This window comes from Mesocricetus auratus, unplaced genomic scaffold (assembly GCF_017639785.1).
Source record: "Mesocricetus auratus isolate SY011 unplaced genomic scaffold, BCM_Maur_2.0 contig_9523_pilon_obj, whole genome shotgun sequence".
NCBI classification, from domain to species: Eukaryota; Metazoa; Chordata; class Mammalia; order Rodentia; family Cricetidae; genus Mesocricetus; species Mesocricetus auratus.
The window spans coordinates 609-26,171 of record NW_024431695.1 but is presented as its reverse complement, the minus strand read 5'-3'; the positions used below and the strand labels follow the sequence as shown (position 1 = coordinate 26,171).

The window sequence follows — 25,563 nt, the reverse complement described above, 5'->3', positions numbered from 1 at the left end:
TGCCCTCCCCCCATCCCCCCTCGTTATCCCCTCGTTCCCCCCGGGAGGGTGAGGCCCTCCATGGGGGTGTCCATAGTCTGTCATTTCATATAGGGCAGGGCCTAGACCCTTCCCCAAGAGTTCAGGGTGAGAGTGCACCTCACATTGTTCTATGGGAGTCCAAAGTCCGTGTGTATACTTGGGATGGGTACTGATCTGCTGCCCAAGGCTCAATAGATTACCTAGGCCTCCTCACTGACACCCAGATTCAGGGGGTCTTGATCAGTCCCATGCTGGATTCCCAGGCTGATGCCTGGGATTCAAGAGTTAACCTTTGTCTGGTCAGCTGTTTCTGGGGGTTAAACCAGCCCAGTCTTAATCCCTTTGATCATCAGTCCTCCCTCTCTGATACTGGCTTTCTTGAGTTCAGCTCAGTACTTAACCAGCCACTAAATGTAGTTTCTGTTTCCCAGACTGTCTGGCCATAGGATTGTAGGCTGGCACTCCCCAGATCTATGTCTAAAATCCATATATGAGAGAGTACATGCCATGTTTCTCTATTTGTGACTGGGTTACCTCACTCAGGATGGTTTCTTCTAGTGTCATCCATTTGCCTGCGAATCTCATGATTCCATTATTTTTGTCTGCAGAATAGTACTCCATTGTGTAGATGTACCACAATTTCTCTATCCACTCTTCGGGTGAGGGACATCTAGGTTGCTTCCAAGTTCTGGCTATTACAAATAAAGCTGCTATGAACATAGTGGAACAAACATCTTTGTTGTATGAATGGGCATCTTTTGGGTATATGCCTAAGAGTGGAGTTGCTGGGTCTTGTGGTAGGTTTATTCCCATTTTTCTGAGGAATCTCCATACTGCTTTCCAAAGTGGCTGAACCAGTTGGCACTCCCACCAGCAATGGAGGAGTGTCCCCCTTTCACCACATCCTCTCCAGCATAAATTGTCATTGGTGTTTTTGATTTTAGCCATTCTGACAGGAGTGAGATGGTATCTCAGAGTTGTTTTGATTTGCATTTCCCGGATGGCTAAGGATGTTGAACACTTTCTCAAGTGCCTCTCAGCCATTTTAGACTCCTCTATTGAAAACTCTCTATTTAGTTCTGCAGCCCACTTTTTAATTGGGTCCTTTGCTGTTTTGGAGACTTGCTTCTTGAGTTCTTTGTAAATTTTGGAGATCAACCCTCTGTCAGATGTGGGATTAGTGAATATTTTTTCCCATTCTGTGGGCTGATTTTTTGTCTTGCTGACTGTGTCCTTTGCCTTACAGAAGCTTCTCAGTTTCAGTAGGTCCCATTTATTAATTGTTGATCTTACTGTTTGTGCTACTGGTGTTATGTTCAGGAAGCTGTCTTCTGTACCAATTCGTTCAAGAGTACCACCCACTTTCTCTTCTATGAGGTTCAGTGTGGCTGGATTTATGTTGAGGTCTTTGATCCATTTGGACTTAAGTTTTGTGCATGGTGATAAACATGGATCCATCAGCATTCTTCTACAGGCCAGTCTCCAATTATGCCAGCACCATTTGTTGAAGATGCTTTCTTTATTCCATTGTATATTTTTAGCTTCTTTGTCAAAGATCAGATGTTCGTATGTGTGTGGGTTAATACCCGGATTTTCAATTCGATTCCATTGGTCTACCTGTCTATTTTTGTGCCAATACCAAGCTGTTTTCAGGACTATAGCTCTATAATAGAGCTTGAGGTCAGGGATGGTGATGCCTCCGGACGTTGCCTTGTTGAACAGGGTTGTTTTGGCTATCCTGGGTCTTTTGTTTTTCCATACAAAATTGATTATTGTTCTTTCAAGGTCTGTGAAGAATTGTGCTGGTATTTTAATGGGGATAGCATTGAATCTGTAGATTGCTTTTGGCAGGATTGCCATTTTTACTACGTTGATCCTACCTATCCAAGAGCATGGGAGATCTTTCCATTTTCTGAGGGCTTCTTTAATTTCTTTCTTTCGAGATTCAAAGTTCTTACGATACAGGTATTTCACTTGTTTGGTTAGCGTTACCCCAAGGTATTTTATGTTGTTTGTGGCAATTGTAAAGGGTGATGTTTCTCTGATTTCTCTTTCAGCCCTTTTATCATCTGTATATAGTAGGGCTACTCACTTTCTTGAGTTGATCTTGTAGCCTGCCACTTTGCTGAAAGTGTTAATCAGCTGTAAGAGTTCCCTGGTAGAGTTCTTTGGGTCATTGATGTAAACTATCATATCGTCTGCAAACAGTGAAAGTTTGACCTCTTCCTTCCCGATTTAGATTTGGAAAACCTCATGCTTTATTGCTCTGCCTTATAATTAGCCTCAGGTGTCCACATTACAAAACCAAGTGTCATCTAATTGAACATCAGTGGTGTTCTTATATCAGAATGTCTAATTTCTGCCATAAAAATTACATTGACTTGGTTGATATGGGAAGAAGACTTCACTGAGTTGGCAATGTCTATGAGCAAGAGGGTTAAGGCTACTGACTTTCTTGAGTTGATCTTGTAGCCTGCCACTTTGCTGAAGGTGTTAATCAGCTGTAAGAGTAACCTGGTAGAGTTCTTTGGGTCATTGATGTAAACTATCATATCGTCTGCAAACAGTGAATGTTTGACCTCTTCCTTCCCAATTTGTATCCCCTTGATCCCCATTTGTTGTCGTATGGCAATAGCTAGAACTTCAAGTACCATGTTGAAAATGTATGGAGAGAGTGGACAGCCATGTTTTGTTCCTGATTTTAGAGGAATTGCATTGAGTTTCTGTCCATTTAGTTTGATGTTGGCTGTTGGTTTACTGTGTATATCTTTTATTATGTTTAAGTATGTCCCTGTTATCCCAGATCTCTCCAAGACCTTTATCATGAAGGGGTGTTGGATTTTGTCAAAGGCTTTTTCAGCATCTAGTGACATGATCATGTGATTTTTGTTTTTCAGCTTGTTTATATGGTGGATTAGGTTGATGGATTTTCGTATGTTGAACCATCCCTGCATCCCTGGGATGAAACCTACTTGATCGTGGTGAATGATTGTTTTGATGTGTTCTTGGATCCGATTTGCCAGTATTTTATTGAGTATTTTTGCATCAATGTTCATGAGGGATATTGGTCTGAAGTTCTCTTTCTTGGTTGTATCTTTGTGTGGCTTGGGGATCAAGGTTATTGAAGCCTCATAGAAAGAGTTTGGCAAATACCCTTCTGCATCTATTGTGTGGAACACTTTGAGAAGAATGGGTATAAGCTGTTCTTTGAATTTGTGGTAGAATTCTGCACTGAGGCCATCTGGACCTGGACTTTTTTTGGTTGGGAGACTTTTGATGACAGCTTCTTTTTCCATAGGGGTTATAGGTCTATTTAAATTGCTTATCTGTTCTTGATTTAGTTTTGGCAAATGATAGCTGTCCAGGAAGTCATCCATTTCCTTGTTTTCTCCGTCTATAGTGATTGAGAGCTTTGCCGGGTATAGCAGTCTGGGCTGGCACCCATCGTCTCTTAGTGTAGGTAGAATATCTATCCAGGACCTTCTGGCTTTCAGAGTTTCCATGGAGAAATCAGGTGTAATTCTGATAGGTCTGCCTTTATATGTTACTTGCCCTTTTTCCTTAGCTGCTCTTAATATTCTTTCTTTATTCTGTATGTTTTGGGTCTTGATTATTATGTGGCAAGGGGATTTTTTTTTGTGGTCCACTCTATTTGGTGTTCTGTAGGATTCTTGTCCCTTCATTGGCATGTCTTTCTTAAGGTTGGGAAAGTTTTCTTCTATGATTTTGTTGAATATGCCTTCTGCCCCTTTGAGGTGGATTTCTTCTCCTTCTTCTATACCTATTATTCTTAGGTTTGGTCTTTTCATGGTGTCCCATAATTCCTGGATGTTTTGTGTTAAGGATTTGTTGGATTTAAGGTTTTCTTTGGTTGATAAATCCATTTCTCCTAGTGTATCTTCAACACTTGAGATTCTCTCTTCCATCTCTTCTATTCTGTTGGTAATGCTTGTATTGGTAGTGCCTGACTGTTTATCCAGCTTTTCTATTTTCTGCCTTTCTTCAGATTGTGTTTTTTTAATGTCTCTATTTCAGTTTTCAAGCCTTGCAGCGTTTGCATTGCTTCTTGCAATTTTCTGTTTATCTGTTCATCTGTTTGTTGCCTTTTATGAACTTTTTGGTTTGTTCTTTCTTCCATTTCTTGCATTTTTTGGTTTGCTTTATGTTCCATTTCTTGGATTTTGTGCTTTGTTTCTTCTTCCATTTCCTGCCTTTTTTGGTTTGTTTCTTCTTCCATTTTTTTCATTTTTGGCTTTGTTTTTTCTACCATTTCTTGCATTTTTTGCTTTATTTCTTCTTCCATTTCCTGCCATTTTTGGTATGTTTCTTCTTCTAATTCTTGCATTTTTTGCTTTGCTTTTTCTTCCATTTCTTGCATTTTTTGCTTCATTTCTTCTTCCATTTCGTGCCTTTTTTGGTTTGTTTTTTCTTCCAATTCTTGCATTTTTTGGTTTGTTTTTTCTTCCATTTCTTGCATTTTTTGGTTTGTTTTTTCTTCCATTTCTTTGAGGGATTTTCCAATATCTTCTTTTAGGGCCTCTATCATTCTCATGAAAGTGCTTTTAAGGTCGTTCTCTTCTGCTTCCTTCCCATTGGAATGTTGGGGTCTTGCTGGTGTGGAGTCTCTAGAATCTGGCGGTGTCATATTTGTTTTTCTGTTGCTGACTGAGTGTTTGTATTGCCTCTTTCCCATCTCTTCTTCTAGTGGGTGCAGAAAGAGCCCCTTACTGGTCTGGGGACCCGAGTTCCCTTTTGGTGGGTGCTAGCAAGTCCAATAATCTGTTGGTTCTTCTATACCTTGTCCAAATGGTGGTCCGTGGGTGGAGAAGAAGAACAGGAATCTGGGGCGCTTAGCCTCCTACCTGTTCCCCTGGACCCTATGCTGGGTCCTGTTGTACCTGATCCGGAACAGCTACTCCCCTGGTCTCCCTGGCTCCTGTAGTTTCCTGGTCTCGTTGGTGGGAGAGAAGATCTGGAGTCTAGGGTGCTTGGCTCCTGCTGGGATTGGGAGCTCTGTGCAGTTCCCAGGCGATCTGCAGGCTCTGGAACACAGGCCAGGAAGCCGGCCTGTTTACCTGATGTTGCCGGAGGGACAACTACTTCCCTGTACTCCCAGCCTCCTCTTGTTTCCTGGTCTCGTTGGTGGAAGAGAAGATCTGGTGTCTGGGGTGCTTGGCTCCCACCGGGATTGGGAGCTCTGTGCAGTTCCCAGGCGATCTGCAGGCTCTGGAACACAGGCCGGGAAGCCGGCCTGTTTACCTGATGCTGCCGGAGGGACAGCTACTTCCCTGTACTCCCAGCCTCCTCTCGTTTCCTGGACTCGTTGGTTGGAGAGAAGACCTGGAGTCTGGGGTGCTTGGCTCCCGCCGGGATTGGGAGCTCTGTGCAGTTCCCAGGCGATCTGCAGGCTCTGGAACACAGAATGAGTTCCATGGAGGCATAGAAAACCCCTGTCTTGAAAACATCAAAACAAAACAAACAAGCAAACAAAACTGAAGATTAAGATCCATCCTTAATCTGGGTCAGACTTGCTGGTGGCAGCCTACTACCTATAGAAAGGATATTGTAGAAGGAAGCTCTCTCTTTCTCTGTTTTTCCTCAGCCCTGGCTAATATATTCATTCCTTTATCACAATTACAGCCATTTCCTTGAGTGTTTGGTGTATATCGAAGACCAGCTGAGATATTCAGCCCCATGATGAGAACAACTCCTGGATTCTTCAAATCTTTATGGGAAGGCATCCATTTCTGGACTATCTGGACCAACACCTAAGACACTCTAATAAATCCATTTCCACACATGTGTAGTGATTCATTCTACCAGTCCTGTTCATGTAGAGAACCATGAATAATGCAATTGTGGTTTTTATTTATTGTTTCAACTTCTCACTGAGGAAGTTGTACTGGATCACAATGGTGACCTTAAACATGGTTTTTCCTTGCTCCATTATTCTCTAAATATTAAACATTCCATGAGGGTTACTCTGCAGTACTATTCATTTTTCAACAGTATGCTCTGAATTTCAGGAATGTAAGGAATGTAACACCTAAAGCAATGGTGCCTATCCAGCTTTCTGATGGGAGAAAGTCCCATTTTCTTGCTTGTGATCTGGTTCCTGAGTTTCTTTCCTGGTTGTCTGATGTCCCTATTTCAACTGGATAAATAGCAAGTTCATGTCACCTTACTCAGTGTGAAGCCATATAACAAACCTCTCAGCTCCTCTTGGCTCAGCAGTTACTGAAATCATTTATTTATTTATTGGGGAGGTATTTCAATACAGGGTTTCTTTGTATTCCTTTGGAGTCTGTCCTAGAACTGGCTTTTGAAGACTAGGCTGGTCTCTATCTCACAGAGATCTGCCTGCCTCTGCCTCCTCAGTACTGGGTTTAAAGACATACGCCATCACCACCTGGCTTTTGAAATCACTCTTTAGTTGTTGATATTTTGGCTGCTCTTTCACCAGTGTGACAGAAATTCACTGCACTACACACAGTATAGAGAACTGTAAAAGTTTGCTAGCTACTCGGTTTTAAGAACAACGAAGAGTAAGTACCTTTGGAGATCAGGGTCTGCATTTCCAACCAGATGCAAATGCTATTGAAATGCACATCTGTGCTGACTCAGAAAAGGTCTTTGTCAGCCAGGGGCGTTGGTGGCACACGCCTTTAATCCCAGCACTCAGGAGGCAAAGGCAGGCAGATTACTATGAGTTTGAGACCAGCCTGGTCTACCGAGCAAGTTCCAGGACAGCCTCCAAAGCCACAGAGAGACCCTGTCTCGAAAAACAAAAAAAAAAAAGAAAAGAAAAGGTCTTTGTCCAGGAACCAATGGGCTGTCTCTTAAAGCACAGTGTGAACCTATGGGAGGAACTCTTGTTACTCAGGCTTCACTAAACAATCAGTCACTCAAGGCGATCTGCCAGTCGGAAGTTGTGCTGGTTCCTTTCTGCCACAATCTTCAGGCTTGGCTTTGCAGAGAAACTCTTTCGTTGGTCTTGTGTGCTGTTCTGTGAGAGCTACTGCATGGAGCTGAGCCAAGAGGAGCTTGAAAACCATGGAATGGTAAGCTTGGGGCTTCCATCCCCAGACGGCGAGAAGTGCCGAGTCGAGCCATGGGAACCAGTGCAGAGTGTCTTCCTAAGGCTGGGTAGGAATAAGAGCCCAGAAGCAGAGTTTGCCATGTTCCTGCCTGGTCTTGCATTGTCCTCCATGATCCTAATGGTCCTGTATGCCCCGGTATATTTCTTTTTTTTTTCAAATTTTTTTTATTTTAATTTTAAATAGCTTGTTTTACATGTCAATCCCAGTTCCCTCTCCCTCCCCTCCTCCCGCACTCCCCTTCCACCCTCCCTCCCACCCTATTGCCAAATCCTTCCACATAGGGGATGTCTAGAGTCTATCATTTTACTCTTGGTAGGGTCAAGGCACTCCCCTAAGAGTCCAGGCTGAGAGAGCATCTCTCTTTGTGCTATAGGCACATGAAGACAGATTGTATACCAGGAATAGACACTGATCCACAGCTCAGAGCCCCATAGGTTGTCCAGGCCTTCTCACTGACACTCACATTTGGGGGGTCCAGATCAGTCCCATTCTGGCCTCCCCACTGTCGGTCTGGGGTCCAAGAGCACTCCCCTGTCCAGATCAGCTGTCTCTGCTGGTTTTGCCAGCCCATTCTTTGCCAATTTGCTCATCATTCCTCTCTCTCTGTCACTGGGTTCCTTGGGTTCAGTTCAGTGCTTAATTGTGTGTTTGCCTCTGCTTCCATCAGTCACAGGATGAAGGCTCCCGGATAGTTATAGACATCAAGTTCATTATCAGGAATGGGCATTCGAGGTGGTCCTTCCACTATTGCTTAGCTTGCCAATTGATGTTATACCTTTAGATCACTCAAGGTCACTCTGGTGCCTGATCTGTCTTCGATCCTATGATTCCCTCTTCCCCCTATTCTACCCCCACCCCCTCAAATTTCTGTTCCCCCATGACCAACTCCCTTCCTCTTTACCCCCTCTATTCTTCCCAGGTCCCACTACCCCCCCCTCGCCCTGTTCCCCATCCATTCAGAGGATCTTGTCTCCATCCTCTTCTCTTGGGTACTATGAATATATGCATATCTTTTAGGTTCTTTCCTGTTTCCCAGACTCTCTATCTGTGGAAGTGCAGACTGGCACTATCCTGATCCATATCTAAAATCCATATATGAGTGAGTACATACCATGTTTGTCTTTTTGCGACTGGGTTACCTCACTCAGGATGGTTTCTTCCAGTGCTATCCATTTCCCTGTGAATTTCAAGATTCCATTGTTTTTTCCTGCTGAGTAATACTCCATTGTGTAAATGTACCACATTTTCTCTATCCACTCTTCAGTTGAGGGGCATCTAGGTTGCTTCCAGGTTCTGGCTATTACAAACAATGCTTCTATGAACATAGTGGAGCAGATGCCCTTGTTGTATGAACCTGCCTCATTTGGATAAATGCCTAAGAGTGGAATTGCTGGGTCTAGTGGTAGATTAATTCCCATTTTCCTGAGGAATCTCCATACTGATTTCCAAAGAGGCTGTATGAGTTGGCATTCCCACCAGCAGTGGAGGAGTGTTCCTCTCTCTCCACATCCCCTCCAGCATAAATTGTCTTCGGTGTTTTTGATTCTAGCCATTCTGACAGGAGTAAGATGGTATCTCAGAGTTGTTTTGATTTGCATTTCCCTGATGGCTAAGGATGTTGAGCACGTTCTTAAGTGTCTCTTGGCCATTTTAGCCTCCTCTACTGAGAATTCTCTATTTAGCTCTGTACCCCACCTTTCAAGTGGATCCTTTGGTGTTTTGGAGGCTTGTTTCTTGAGTTCTTTGTAAATTTTGGAGATTAGCCCTCTGTCAGATGTAGGGTTAGTGAATATCTTTTCCCATTCTGTGGCCTGCCTTTTTGTCTTTTTGATTGTGTCCTTTGCCTTACAGAAGCTTTTTAGTTTCAGAAGGTCCCATTTGTTAATTGTCGATCTCAGTGCCTGTGCCACTGGTGTTATGTTTAGGAAGTGGTCTCCTGTACCAACTCGTTGAAGAGTATCTCCCACTTTCTCTTCTAAAAGTTTCAGTGTGGCTGGATGTATGTTGAGATCTTTGATCCATTTGGACTTAAGTTTTGTACAAGGCGATAAACATGGATCTATCTGCAGTCTTCTGCATACCACTACCCAGTTATGCCAGCACCATTTGTTGAAGATGCTTTCTTTTTTCCACTGTACAGTTTTAGCTTCTTTGTCAAAAATCAGGTGTTCATAGGTGTGTGGGTTAAAATTAGGACTTTCGATTCGGTTCCATTGGTCTACCTGCCTATTTTTGTGCCAATACCAAGCTGTTTTCAGGACTATAGCTCTATAATAGAGCTTGAAGTCAGGTATGGTGATGCCTCCTGAAGTTCCTTTATTGTATAGGGATGTTTTGGCTATCCTGGGCCTTTTGTTTTTCCATATAAAGTTGATTAATGTTCTTTCCAGGTCCTTGAAGAATTGTGATGGAATTTTGATAGGGATTGCATTGAATCTATAGACTGCTTTTGGCAAGATTGCCATTTTTATTATGTTGATCCTACCAATCCAAGAGCATGGGAGATCTTTCCATTTTCTGGTATCTTCTTTGATTTCTTTCTTCAAAGACACAAAGTTCTTGATATACAGGTCTTTCACTTCCTTGGTTAACATTATCCCCAGATATTTGATGCTGTTTTTGGCTATTGTAAAAGGTGATGTTTCTCTGATTTCTTTCTCAGTCACTTCATCATCTGTATACAATAGGGCCACTGATTTTTTTGAGTTTTCCTTGTATCCTGCCACATTGCTGAAGGTGTTTATCAGCTCTAGGAGTAACCTTGCGGAGTTTTTTGGGTCACTTATGTAAACTATCATATCATCTGCAAATAATGAAAGTTTGACTTCTTCTTTTCCTATTTGTATCCCCTTTATCTCCTTTTGTTGTCTTATTGCTGTACCTAGAATTTCAAGTACAATATTGAAGAGATATGGAGAGAGTGGACAGCCTTGTCTTGTTCCTGATTTTAGAGGAATTGCTTTGAGTTTCTCTCCATTTAGTTTGATGTTAGCTGTTGGTTTACTGTATATTGCTTTTATTATATTCAGGTACATTCCTGTTATCCCTGATCTCTCTAGGACCTTTATCATGAAGGGGTGCTGGATTTTGTCAAAGGCTTTTTCAGCATCTAGTGAGATGATCATGTGGTTTTTCTTTCGCAGATTGTTAATATGGTGGATTACATTGATAGATTTTCTAATGTTGAACCATCCCTGCATTCCTGGAATGAAGCCTACTTGATCATGGTGGATGATTTTTCTGATGTGTTCTTGAATCCGGTTTGCAAGTATTTTATTGAGTATTTTTGCATCAATGTTCATGAGGGAAATTGGTCTATAGTTCTCTTTCTTAGTTGTGTCTTTGTGTGGCTTGGGTATCAAGGTAATTGTAGCCTCGTAGAAAGAGTTTGGCAGTGAGCCTCCTGCTTCTATAGTGTGGAATACTTTGACGAGTATTGGAATGAGCTCTTCTTTGAATTTCTGGTAGAATTCTGCACTGAAGCCATCTGGGCCTGGGCTTTTATTGTTTGGGAGACTTTTGATGACTGCTTCTATTTCATTAGGGGTTATAGGTCTGTTTAGATTATTTATCTGTTCTTGATTTAGTTTTGGCAAGTGATATCTATCCAGGAAATTGTCCATTTCCTTTAAATTTTCAAATTTTGTGGAGTACAGATTTTCAAAGTATGCCCTGATGATTCTCTTGATTTCCTCAGAGTCCGTTGTTATGTCCCCTTTCTCATCCCTGATTTTGTTAATTAGCATGTTCTCTCTCTGTCTTTTGGTCAGTTTGGACAGAGGTTTGTCTATTTTGTTGATTTTCTCAAAGAACCAACTCTTTGTTTCATTGATTCTTCTCAATGTTTTCCTGGTTTCTACTTGATTGATTTCAGCCCTCAATTTGATTATTTCCTGGCATCTACTCCTCCTGGGGGAGTTTGCTTCTTTTTGTTCTAGAACATTCAGCTGTGCTATTAATTCTCTAGTATGACTGTTCTCCAGTTTTTTCATGTGGGCACTTAGTGCTATAAACTTTCCTCTCAGCACTGCTTTCAAAGTGTCCCATAAGTTTGTGTATGTTGTGTCTTCATTCTCATTGAAATCGAGGAAGTCTTTAATTTCTTTTTTATTTGTTCCTTTACCCAGGGATGGTGCAATTGTGCATTGTTCAATCTCCATGAGTTTGTAGGGTTTCTGCGATTTGTGTTATTGTTGAATTCTAATGTTAATGCATGGTGGTCTGATAAGATGCAGGGGGTTATTCCAATTTTTTTGTATCTATGGAGATTTGCTATGTTTCCTATTATGTGGTCAATTTTAGAGAAGGTTCCATGTGGTGCCGAGAAGAAGGTATATCCCTTTGTATTTGGGTGGAATGTTCTATAGATGTCTGTTAAACCCAGTTGGGTCATAACTTCTATTAATTCTTTTGTTTCTTTGTTAAGTTTCTGTCTGGAGGTCCTATCTAGCGGTGAGAGCGGAGTGTTGAAGTCTCCTACTATTAGTGTGTGAGATTTTATGTGCATTTTGAGCTTTAGTAATGTTTCTTTCACGAATGTAGGTGCCTTTGTATTTGGGGCGTAGATATTTAAAATCGAGACTTCGTCTTGATGTATTTTTCCTTTGATGAATATGAAGTGCCCTTCTTCATCTCTTTTGATTGATTTTAATTTGAAGCCTAATTTGTTAGATATTAGGATTGCTACGCCGGCTTGTTTCTTGGGGCCGTTTGATTGGAAGATCTTTTCCCAGCCCTTTACTCTGAGATAACGTCTGTCTTTGGTGTTGAGATGTGTTTCTTGTATGCAGCAGAAGGAAGGGTTCTGTCTTCGTATCCATTCTGCTAGTCTGTGTCTTTTTATAGGTAAGTTGAGGCCATTGACATTGAGGGATATTAATGACCATTGATTGGTGATCCTTGTTTGCGCTTGATTTATTGTTAGTGAAGTTATTTTGTGTAGTTTCTCCTCCCTTTTTCTTTTAGTGTTTTGTAAAGTATGATTATATATTGCCTGTGTCTTTGTGAATGTAGTTATCTTCCTTGGCTCTAGGTTTTCCTTCTAGCATTTTCTGTAGAGCTGGATTCATGGATACATATTGTTTACATCTGGCTTTGTCATGGAATATTTTGTTTTCTCCATCTATGGTAATTGAGAGCTTTGCTGGATATAGTAGTCTGGGCTGGCATTCTTGTTCCCTTAGCGTTTGTAGGACATCTGACCAGGATCTTCTGGCTTTCATCGTTTCCATTGAGAAGTCAGGTGTAATTCGGATAGGTCTGCCTTTATATGTTACTTGGCCTTTTTCTTTAGCTGCTCTGAATATTTTCTCTTTGCTCTGTAGGTTTGATGTTTTGATTATTATATGGCGAGGTGACTTCTTTTTCTGGTCAAGCCTATTTGGTGTTCTGTAAGATTCTTGTACTTTCATAGGCATATCTTTCTTTAGGTTAGGGAAGTTTTCTTCTATGATTTTGTTGAATATGTTTTCTGTACCTTTTAGTTGAAGTTCTTCACCTTCTTCTATACCTATTATTCTCAGGTTTGGCTTCTTCACGGTGTCCCATATTTCCTGAATATTTTGTGTTAAGGATTTGTTGGTTTTGAGATTTTCTTTGGTTGACGATGCTATGTCCTCTAATGACTCTTCAACACCTGAGATTCTCTGTTCTATCTCTTGTATTCTATTGGTGATGCTTGCATCTGTAATTCCAGACCGTTTACCGAGCTTTTCTATTTCCAGCATCCCTTCATTCTGTGTTTTCTTTATCGTTTCTATGTCAGCTTTCAATCCTTCAGCTGTTTGAGCTGTTTCCTTAATTTTCTTGGTTGTTTTTCTTGGTGCTCTTTAGATTCTTTGAGAGATTTGTTTATTTCTTGAATTTTTTCCCCCATTTCATGGATTTTTTTGTTTGTTTTTTCTTCTATTTCTTTAAGGGATTTCCTCGTTTCTTCTTTGAGGCTCTCCATCATCTTCATGAAATAATTTTTAAGGTCTGTCTCCTCTTCTTCATCTATGTAGTGCTTTTCAGGTCTTGCTGGTGTTGGATCCCTGGATTCTGGTGGGGTCGTGTTGGTGTTTCTATTGCTGAGTGATCTCTTATTCTGTCTTCTTCCCATCTCTTCTTCCAGTAGGTGCTGGTGGGGGCTTTCTGTTTCCACTGGTCTCCTTCCTTACTGCAGCTGAAACTGAAGCTGGCCTCGCTGGGGTTGGGGTCTTGGAGGGGCTGATCTCTTTCCTGAAGCTGGGCTCGCTGGGTTGGAGTCTTGGAGGGGCTGATCTCTTTCCTGTGTGGGCGGCTCTTCTGGAAGCCAGGAGCAGGCCCGAAGATGGAGGGGGATGGGTGATGGGCGGGTGGTCCCAGCCAGAGACCCAATCTCACCTGAAGCTGGGCTCCCTGGGTTGGGGTCTTGGAGGGGCTGATCTCTTTCCTGTGTGGGCGGCTCTTCTGAAAGCCGGGAGCGGCCCCGAAAATGGAGGGGGATGGGTGATGGGCGGGTGGTCCCAGCCAGAGACCCAATCTCACCTGAAGCTTGGCTCGCTGGGTTGGGGTCTTGGAGGGGCTGATCTCTTTCCTGTGTGGGCGGCTCTTCTGGAAGCCGGGAGCGGCCCCGAAGATGGAGGGGGATGGGTGATGGGCGGGTGGTCCCAGCCGGGGACCCAATCCGCCCCGGTATATTTCTTTGTGATCCTAACAGCCTGCATGGACTTTGCAATTTTCTGGGCCAGCTGGTGGGTTCTCGAGTATGTTCAGTTTGTTGGCTGTGCATATGCACAGCATTGGTATTGGGACTGTGCTTTGAAATATCCTTGTTGACATGACTATTAAATGTAGTCACCCTTAGTGCTTGTCCTGTCACTATCAAACACAGATTTGCCAAACACAGAGAGCTGTGGTCCCTTTTTTGTCTTCAGAAGTTCTGCACTTGCAAAGTTTACTATTTATATTTTCAATGCACTTCGAGTTAATCATGTGGAGTTTGAAAACAAGACTTCCTGTGTAGAGGAACACTCCACTGATAAACTGTGTGGGTAAAGAACTGAATTCATAATCTTGAGAGAAGGTTGAGAGTCTACGAGCTGTGACTGCTCTTCCAGAGGTCCTCAGTTCAGTTTCCCACAGCGATATGTTGGGTCACAAGGATCTATAATGAGATCTGGTACCCTCATCTGGCTTGCAGGCATACACCCAGGAAGAACACTCTATTCATAATTGGAAAGATGTATTCAGACTTAGGCACCGCTTTCAGATATGTTTAGGTTTTAGATGGGATAGACATTCTTGGGATAGCATATCGGTAGATTATAATTTCTTTATCATCTTCTATGTATATATGCTTTATACATGTTTGTGGCATTATGTGTATTGGCACAATTGAGTTTTGTTTAAAGTCTAAAACTTTTCTTTAGACTAAAATGGGAATTGCAGGGAGAGATCTACTTACCCATAGAGCTGACCACATACATTTGTGTGTGAGGACATGTATGGAGAATGTAAGGGAGATAAAACAGCTATTGGGAGGCATGGTCACCACTAAGGGTACATAGATCTCTCCCTACACATAATAAATAAATAAATCTTTAAAAAGGAAGTAGTTATTAAAAACAGAACTAAACTCATCATTAAACAAAATTGCTAAAATTACAGAAGTTCAAGCAAAATAGAGGAACTGGATAAAATGCTGTGGCCCTTCCTAACATGATTGTGATTTCCAGGTTAAAATGTATGCCGCAAAGAAACCATGTGGGCAGTACTTGCTATGATTTAGTACAAATCCCAGTGTCTGGAGCTCATGGCTCTAAAGCCTGTTTCAAATTTCTGACATATATTTTTTGTTACAGTTATATTATCCCCTGTATCCCTTTTCTGCCTCAATGTCTCTCACACAGACTCTTCACTGTGTTCTAATACATGGTCTTTTTCCCAATTAGCCTCAGCTGTCAACATGTCCTAGCCTAGAGACATCTGAGTGAACATCAGTTGAGGGTGTGCTTAGATCAGAATATCTGATGGCTGTGTCTGAGAGAATTTGTGTTGATTATGATTGATGTGTGAAGTCTATTCCTTTGAGTTGGCCATATTTCTCAGCAAGTAGGCCTGGGCTGGGTAAGAGAGCTAGCATTGCACTGGAAAATAACAAGGCAAGAGAGATGGCTAGGAAGCAATGTTTCCTCATGATTTACCTTTATTCATTGCTTGAGTTTCTAGCATAAATTCACACTATGTTGGACAGTGACATAGGATATCAACCAAGTTAACATGTTCACTACCTGAGTTGGTTTGGCTCGAGAATTTAATCAGAAAAATGGTACAAAATATGGGCCTGAAATGTGATTTTCTTGTTGTTGTTTTGTTATCCAGCCCAGGAATGCCACTGACTCATGGCAGCTTTCTTCACTCCTTTTTAGTGCTTGGATTATGAGTCATGTATTCCAATAATTCATAAAAGATAGTGTTAGGTCTGGAGAGCTAGGTTCACAATTTCTTGTAGAGTTATGATTGAAAGCGACTCAGGCAATGAGAGCTATATAACAGCATCTCCAGAAACTTATGTCATTTGGTTACATCCATTGTGCCATTCACAGAATTTGGGGGATAATATGGGGTATTTGAAAACAAAACCCAACTAGTCTGGAGAAATGGTAACTAAATTAGTGCTTGTCAGGATTGCAAGAAGAGCTTCCTCCAGCTTACTCAACACCATCTTAGTTAATATGAATTGTAGCAGTTACTGGATGAATACTAGAAAATGGAATTCTAAGCCGGGCATTTCTGGTGCATCCCAACACTCGGGTGGCAGAGGCAGGAAGATCTCTGTGAGTTCAAGACCAACTTGGTCTACAAGACCAAATTCTAGGACACCCTCCAAAGCCACAGAGAAACCCTGTCTCAAAAAATAATCTTAGAAAACATGTTATTTTAAGTAAAATGTTTGAATATTCATACGTGTAATTTGTAGCTCTAGAGTTTCATAGGAGGAACTCTCTCCTTGGCATCATGAGGAATCTTCACAAAGACAGTTTATAAGCTTATACAAGTATGCTGTGGTTTCTAAAGTTTAAGGTCTTCACTGTCACCTGCCTATACTAATGAGTGGGATTATATATTGTGTACATCTTTAATTGCCAACTCCATGGTGTGGCAAAGGCTTGTCTGTAATATTTAACCATAGAGAAGTTTCAAACTGATGTTTGTAACTATATAGACCTGTGGATATTGTGAATTGGGTAAATGTAGCAACTGTTGCTTTAATAAAATTTATTTTCAATATTAGAATCCCCTACTCATGAAGTTGACCTAAGCAGGATCAATATGAAACCTGAGTTAATTCTTGTATGTTTCTAAAATAACCACACAGGACAGCTTGCTTTTATAGACTTTAGGTGCCTGCTATCATTTTATGAAGTTTATTCACGTGTATTTGTGAATCATCAGGTCAAATACTGTTGCTGTCCAAGTACAATAAGCTTGTTCCTGACAACACATGATAGAGAGAACCAAGTACTGAAAGTTGTCTTTTGGACACTACATATGTGGTATACTATGTACATGCACTGGCAAATCAAACATGTATATGCAACACAAAACCTCTCTATCATACAGAAACACAAATATTCACACTGCATATGCATAAGCATTAATTCCCCCTTATGCAAAAACACAGACACACTACAAATACACACATAAACATTAGTACAAACATACTCAGAAAGAAAACTAAACACATCATATAAAACACATAATACACACAGAAATACAAATATCATACAAATGTGCACACACAAACACATACACACACATTCACCCACCAAGACACTTTCAAAGTCAGTATTAGAATTTTAGAAATACTTAGGATATATGTATTCAACAAATTTTCACAAGACTGATTTTTTGCAATTTGTTATTTATCCTTTGTGTGATATAGCAGCGTGTTCTGTCAAGTAGTGACCTCATTGATCTAGTCTCTGTTTTAGCATAAAATACATATTTGTGAAGTGTAATATATGGAAATGTTGGTTCCTATCAGCAGAAGATGAGTAAATTTATTTACCACTTAATATCAGTGGCATAGGAAAATTATTTAGAGTCTCTATCAGCACCTTGTTAAGCTGCAACGGTAGGGGAAACTGACATTTTACAGACTCTTTAGTTTTAAGTACAGAAGACTTTAGTATTGTGCTGTCATGAAAATTACTTTGTTTTGATTATTTGGGGGGGGTTTCAAACAGGGTTTCTCTGTATTGTTTTGGAGGCTGTCCTGGGACTCACTCTATAGACCAGGCTGCCCTTGAACTCACAGAAATCTGCTTGTCTCTGCCTCCCAAGTTCTGGGATTAAAGGCTTGCATCCCCAATGCCCGGCTTTTGTTTTGATTTTTTTGACACATTCTTTTTATGAAAGTTTCAGTGCCCTGGATGTTGCATGTGGATCAGTCTGATCTTGAACTCACAGACAGAACCTCCTGACTTAGACTTCCAAGTGATGGGAATGAATGGTTACTTCAGCCTGCCTGACTTTTCCTTTGATTCTTTGAAACATTCTCAACATATATCCTTGGTGGGCCTGGCATTGATGAGTACATCAGGCTGTATTCAGGCTCAGACATCTGTTTGCCTCTAACTTCATATCCCTCGGGTTAAAGAATATTCTGGCACACCTTGCTGAGATCTTTTTTATATGATCACTTAATGTTAATGTTGTTTGTGTTTTGAAAAGTGATAGCAAAACATGGTGGCCAAATTTCCAGGCCAGCCTTACTTATTTTGTGACATGATCTTTAGGAGGCCAAGATGGCTTTGATTATCTTATTTACCTTAGGATAGTCCTCTCTTGATGTTATTACACGCAACTGACCTGCTGTCCAGCTTATGATTTATATATGTAAAATAATAAAATATTGCTCATTTTTCATACTGTATAAGTTTAGATTCAGAGATGAAGAATACTCTTGATTTTCATTCAGACCTGTGTGAATTATGTTTGGTTTTTGTCCTTTTGTCCTCTGTCTACAGGAATTACTTCTAAATCATCATTATTACTCAGCTTTCCTCCATATTGTATGTATAAATAAATAAGAGCAGCCTGGCATTGGTGGCGCACGCCTATAATACCAGCACTCGGGAGGCAGAGGCAGGCAGATCTCTGTGAGTTCGAGGCCAGCCTGGTCTACAAAGTGAGTTCTGGGACAGCCTCCAAAGCCACAGAGAAACCCTGTGTCGAAAAACAAAAAAAAAACAAAACAAAAAAAAGAAATGATTGTTTGATATCTGAGAATATTTGTCTTTGGAATGATTTCAGTAAACAAATCAGGATATTTGGTTAGTAAATAATTTGTGTTAGTTTTTACTTCATCTTTGCTTTTCTCACAGGAGGATAATTGTCCTGTGAGATGACTTCTTAGTTTTAAGGTGTGATTTGTATCATGTATCCTATCTTTGAATAAAAACTCAGGATTTTCTTGTGGATAGGATTGAGAGTGTGTGTAAGGAAGTTTATTTCTTTTTCTTAAAAAGTCAAAGAATGTTTTAGAAATTATAGTTGCCCAGTTTTTCAAAATTAAATTAACCAATGAATGGGTATATTTGAGCTAGTTTTGATGGGTAGCTGTACTGGATTTCAAATATGTAAACCAGGTTGTCCTCACACTTGGGGCAATCATACTAAATTCCAACAGCTGGGATTACATTTGTGAGGTCAGTATAATATCATTTATGTTCTAGTTATTTTTATTTGCTAATCTATGTCTAAATTATTGATTTTGTATTGCAGAAAATGTAAAATCTGCTAACAAATGTAGCTCTTTCTTACTGGTACATGATCATTGGGATGGACATTTCCTCTCATTCAGTTGGAAATTAGGAATTTCAAGTTCAGATTAGTTAAATTAGCGTTCCATTTTCAGTGCTATGGAAATATAGAGAGATTATGTGTGTTGAAGTGAAGCTATTATTTCTTTTTGGTAACAGTAACAATGTACCAGAAATGTACAGTCAAATATAAAATTGAGAAATCAAAGTTTTAAGCCAGGTGTTGGTGGTGCAAGCCTTTAATCCCAGCACTCAGCAGGCAGACGCAGGTGGATCTCTGTTAGTTTGAGACCAACATGGTCTACAAGAGCTGGTTCCAGGACTGCATCCAAAACCACAGAGCAACCTTGGCTTGAAACCCAACTCACTCCCCTCCTCCTCGCCCCTACCCCCAAAAAGACAGAAAGTTTTCCTGCAGTCACAGTATATGTTCTTTTAGGCCACTGAGAACAGGTTGTGATCCTTGTGGGGGCACTCAGTGATTTCTTTTGTCATGTCCCTAGACCTGCTTAGTCACTGGACTTAGGATCACTTGGTGTTTGCAGTGAATGTAGGAGCCCATGTTAAAAATGAGAAGAGCAAGAAATTAAGTATAGGATCCAAGCATGCCCTTGTCTCTAATTCAGCATAGTGAAACTATGTATGCAACCTGGAGCTTGTTTTATACTATTATTGCGCCTTTATGTTTCTATTATAGCCCAAGCCATTATGTAGCCTTTCCTACTCTACTCTTTTCTTAGCAGATTTCCTATTAGAAGACACTAGCTGTTATTTATGTTTTTATGTGTTTGAACTTTGCCTGCATGTGTTATATCTGTACCAATGGGATTTCTTGTATCCATAGATGCTAGATTCTTTGCAACTGGGGTTAAAGTTGGTCATTGTGCTTCTATGTCGATTCTGGAAATCAAACCTATGTCCCTAGAAGATTAACCAGTGTTCTCAGTTGCTGAGCATTTGCTCCCATTCCTCAGTTTTTGCCCACATCTTAGGAAATATTTTTAATGTGGTCTCTGTTTGACATTATTGCTACTGTTTGTTTAGCTAAGTTTTACTGACAGGCTCTGACGTAGCCCAGACTGATCTTCACCTAATTTGTATCTGGGAACTTCTGATCCTTCTTCTGGTACTAGAAATACTGGGATTACAAGTGTGCACTATGAATACAGCTGTTACACTTATTGTTTGTAATATGAATGCAGAGCAAACAACTAATTTGTCATTTTCATATGTGTTTTATATACTCCACTGTAGGCTTCTGTCAACCAAAGATTGTTACTGTATGTTGTCCTCTAAATTTGTGGACATATTGTGCTCTGTAATTTGCATTCTTGTGAATCACACGTCTAAACCAGTGATTTATCTTGTTGGGGTTTTATTTCTGAATTGACTAATGTTAACTCAGAGTCCCTTTGAGTCAGAAAAAAAAGAGCATGACAATAATACATGAGCAAAATTTGCCTCTTACACATTTTTACAATAAATAGACATTTAAAATTAAAACCATTAAGTACAGAAAAGCTTTCCTCATTCAGCCATGGCTGAGTGTTTGAAAGTGTTGGAGTTTTAATTGAATGATTTATGTTGTAGAGCTACTTGGCAGATAAGTTATTGTTTCTTTAATCCCATCTGATATTCACTTGAAAACATGGTAAAGCAAGTTGCTTTCTATTTCACAATACTTTGAATAAGGTGATTTCAAGAATTAGACATGTCCTTCTTGATGAAAGAATGGGGTTATAATTGAGTGATTGTAAGAGCTTCAGAAATGGTTTCTCTTGAAGGAAAATGAAATATTTTAAGAGATGGAATCACCATTCATATTGTCATATTTTGTGGCTTTCTAATCCTATTTTGAATCTTAATTTTATAATAATGTTTACTTCTGGAAAATTAGCACCCTACCAGTTTCGCAGTACTTTCCTGTATATAATTTGTAATTTTTTCTGAGTTTGAGAAGCATTCATTTGCCATGTTTTTATTGATAAGACCTTTAATCCCAGTACTCAGGAGGCAGAGGCAGTCAGATCTCATTGAGGTATAAGCCAGCCTTGTGTACAGAGCAAGTACCAGGAGAGGCTCCAAAGCTACACAGTGTAAGCCTTTATTGAAAACCAGAAAGAAAAAAAAACTATTCATCTTATTTATTGTTGAGAGATTTGCACATCATGTTGCAGTTATTTATCTCCTACCTAGGAAAAACAATGATCAAAATAATGTTGAAAAATTCATGGCTATTGACTATTTTGGTTTTGATAATCCTACATTAGACACCCTTTATTATTTTATGATTTTATGCAAAAGTGTACCATATATAGTCATCAAATCCACCACATATGTGCTCACTTCTTTGCCCTTGTCTTTTTGTTTGTTTGTATGTTTTGTCCTTCATCTCCACTTCAGGGGATGGTTTTAGACTCCCTGAGTTAAGTTAGTTCTAGTAGTAGTAAAGTGATAATTTCCCTTACAGGTCAAATTCACATTATGTTACACAGGCAAGGCTGCCTGGAACTAAATGCCATAGCATAGAGACAAGAACTAAATTACAGTCTCTGGAGGAATAGCCTTGATTATGCTCTACTGCCTGGCTGCTTTAGTTATCTTCATTATTTTCTTTTCTATAAATTTCTATTTATATTTTCATATAATTTTACTTATGGATTTCCTGTCCCTGATTCCTCCCAGATCTTCCCCTCCCATCCAAATCGATACTCCCCCCTCTCACTAGAAATAAACAGGCAGTTAAAACATATCTTTGCTATCTTACATACTGCTAAACCACATTCCAAGGAACAGTACAGCTCCTCAGTGGGCTGGGCCATCCCTCATAAATTATTAATCATGACAATGCCACAGCTTTGAAGCTCCTTTTCCCAAATAATCCTAGCTCACAGCACATAAAGGAAAAGTCAACCAGGACATAGACTTTGAGTTAAGTGCCAGCCAGTGCTATGTAGCAAAAATAAATTCAACTAAAGTAACTAACTTAATAACTAACTAACTAAATACTTGTAAGTATTTTATCTTTTATCATTTCTCTTTTCTAATAATTTGAACCTTCTCTCAACATGCTGGAATATTTGATCATGAAACATTCTAATGGTTTTGCCATTCTTAACTTTGTCTTGTACCCAAGTATTATGATTTTGTTCAGAGGTATAAAACTGAGACGGATGGTTTGCATGTAGATACAGTCTGGTCCAGGTATCATACACTTTTATTTTTATTTCTAAATCAAATTAATATATCCTCCTGTGTGTTTATTTGGGACTCATGCGGCTCTAGAACCAGGCTGGCGGGAAAGTTTCTCTCAAGAAAAAAGCTTCTCTTTACAAGTGCATTCTGTATTACACTGTTTCCAGATACACACATTTGACAGTGCTTTTGTGGATGCCAGAGGACTGCTATAGGGAATTTCTTCCTTCTGATGTGGTCTTGTGATTGAAACTACGCTTTAGCCTTGATTGCAAAGGCCTTTATTGTCTGAAGCAACCCCTAAGCCATCCTATTTTTCATTATTTCTATTTATTGTTCAGAGCTAGTTTGCATGTGTTTCTGTGAATCTGATCCAAATAATCCTGCTGCATTCTGACCAAAATCTGAAACCCCAAAACAACAAGAGGACCATTTTGGTGAAAAAGCAGAGTCATTTACTGTTGCTGTTTAGCAAGCTAACCCCATTAGTTCAGTCCTTTCAGCCATCCACCAAAGCTGATGACAGGAGAAAAGACCCCAAGAAATCATGAGGCAGGGATCTTATAGGGCAGCATAAGGGATGTGTCCGGGGGTGTCTCATGACTGGTGCACTTCCAGGTTTGGATGACCTGCCCCGTGTTAATTGGTAAAGTGGCTATTATGGCCCATAGGACCTCCTAGGGTGGTTTTTCTGCTCTGCTTATCTCTGTTGTGCACTTGTCCATAAGGCACAGCCAGAGCCTAAAGCACAGCCTTGCCAGCTAAATTCTGATTGTTTCTTGCCAGGAGGAGGACATCTGTCCTCCTAGTGACAAGGACAGGAGTTCCAAGTTCATGAAACCACATGTTAACCTGTCATGGCTCCTAAAACATATGGGAGGGGACTTGTCCCTTCAGCTGATGTATCCTTAATACATTAACTATACGTATGTTTGCTTGCCATCCAAGGACATTCATCAGTTGATGCAAATCTAGGGTGTTTCTTTTCCTGGCAGCTGTAAATCACAGTGACCATGTATTAATAAATATCTCTCTAGAGTTGTATATTGACTTTCTTCAATATATATATATATATATGGGTGGTAATTCAGGTTCATAATGGTATATCTGGAGTTAGCCTTCATACAAATGGTTGATAACTTTTCTGCATTCAATGCCAGCACATGCTACTTTTTTTCAATTTTGGGCATTCTGACTTTGGTGATACATAATAAGAGAGAAGTTAAAATTAGTACTTTCCTAGTTCCTAAGCATGTTGAACAATTTTAAAGGTTTGATAACCAGTACAATTTAATTTACTGAAAATTCTTTTTCTCTGTACACCATGATTAATATTTAAATGATAAACAAATAATGACTCCCTTCCTCTTTGTCTCTCTAATAACTCCATGCCCCTGTTGTGGACTACTGACATAAGGTTGTATTACATTTGTTTATGCTATGGAAAATTACTTTATTTATTGTAAAGGGTAGCCTTTCTGCCAGCCTGGTTCCAGAGCTGCTTCAGTCCCAAATGAACACACAGGAGGCTATCTTAATTATGAAGCTGTTGGCCTTGCTTGTTTCTTACTAGCTAGCTCTGACTTAAGTATTTATCCCATAATTGGTAACCTAAGTATTTCTCTTATGGGAGTAAAGTTTCTGGGCTTCTTATCACTGTGGCATTTACATCTTGACTCCCTGTGTTTCTCATACCCACAATCCTTCTGGACTCCTATTCCCACCTATGTTGCTTCCCTATTGGCCAAAAGTGCTATATTGACATATACACTGGACTTCCCCAACAATTATATGAAGGTTTTTTACAGTTTTTCTGTTACATTTGTCCAATTATGTGAAATAATTGTCCAATTTCTCTGAAGTAGACTCAGTCTGTTGATCTGTTTGCATGTCTCTCTGTGTCTGTTAATAGGTAATTCTATTGTGATATAACATACCATTCTGAGCATTCAGAAATAATAGAGGTTAAACCCCATCAGGCTCCCTCTTAAGTGAATTATATGTAATACCTGTGTCATAGAGTATGGGTAAAGTGCATCATTATATTGTGTATATTGTGGAAGAAGGATACATTTACAGTGCTGTCTTTATCATGCACTTTTGTTTTTTACATGTATGGCATATTGTAGTATGCAGTAACCTACGAAGATTTGCATATCAACTTCACTAAGGAAGAGTGGGCTTTGCTAGATCCTTCACAGAAGAATCTTTACAAAGATGTGATGCTGGAGACCTATATGAACCTCAAGGCTATAGGTAATTCTGTGCATTTTCTTTCACTCTTCATAATAAGGGGACAACTGTTTCTTGGTTATTGATGATTTTTGTAATTTAGAATGAGAATGAAGAAGAACAAGGAAATAAATCAGTCATGTTTCTAAGGATCACTGAAGACAGTTAAATTTCAAGCAATATTCAATAACATCATACATTTTTGATGCTATATTTTAGGCTACAAATGGGAAGATGATAATATCAAAGAACATCATCAAAGTTCTCAAAGGCATGCAAGGTAATTTTTATGTTTTTGATGATATAAATTTGCCTCTGAAGATACTTTAATGTATATGGAATTTGCAAAGAAAAGCATCAGTGTACATAATCACATCATAAAGTACAGTGACTATCATTAATTTGTCACAAGATCATAATCCTTACCAGGTAGAAACTGCATTATGTTTGCAAGTCCTCTTTTAGGAAGGAAGACAACATATGACTGCTTTAACACCATTTGAGTCATAGCTCAATCAGAGGTGTGCTGATGAGAATTGCAAATCCATGTAGTTTCATACCACTCATTTTACAGAAGTTATTCACATTGAAAAGGTGTTAATTATATTTCCAACACATTCTCATCAGCAAATAGTTCATAGTAAAGCTATTGTTACTCATATAAATGTTCTGATTTTGCCAAGTACAGTCAGATAGAGTGTTTGAATCATGATTTCAGTTGGGGGTGAATATGTACATCTTTAATCCCTGTACCTTATGTCCATGAAGAACACAAAGACAAAATCCATTATTTCAGTGTGGAAACCTTTTTATTTCTTACTCTTCTTTTAGTAGGTATGTCTTATGGCACTCAAAATGCAAACCATATGAACACAGGGACATGAAAAGGAGCAATGAACTTCTCTCCATCTCAGAACAATTAGAAGATATGTAGTAAACTGTGTATTTAGCAGAATTGTTGAACATGATTTAAATTTACAAGTGCTTGGTTTTCCAGCTTCATTTTTATACTGCAGAAAAGCTCTACAGGTACAAGCAAGGTGAAAATATTTCCCATTGTCTTGATTGATCTTGTCAATGTAATTTGAGTCACAATAGAGAAAAATTTATCAATGATAAAAGTGTCATAAATGTAAGAATTGTTTTTGTTCTCCATAATTATGAAAAAATATCTCATGGAGAAAAATATGCAATAATTGTAAACCAGGCAATAAAGTTTCTTAGCA

The 25,563-nt window shown here is 39.6% G+C and overlaps 1 pseudogene; it reads left to right on the top strand.

The window, feature by feature from the left end:
• Positions 1 to 7,043: 7,043 nt before the first annotated feature.
• Positions 7,044 to 25,345, top strand: LOC121138249 (annotated as a pseudogene).
• The last annotated feature ends 218 nt before the right edge of the window (positions 25,346 to 25,563 follow it).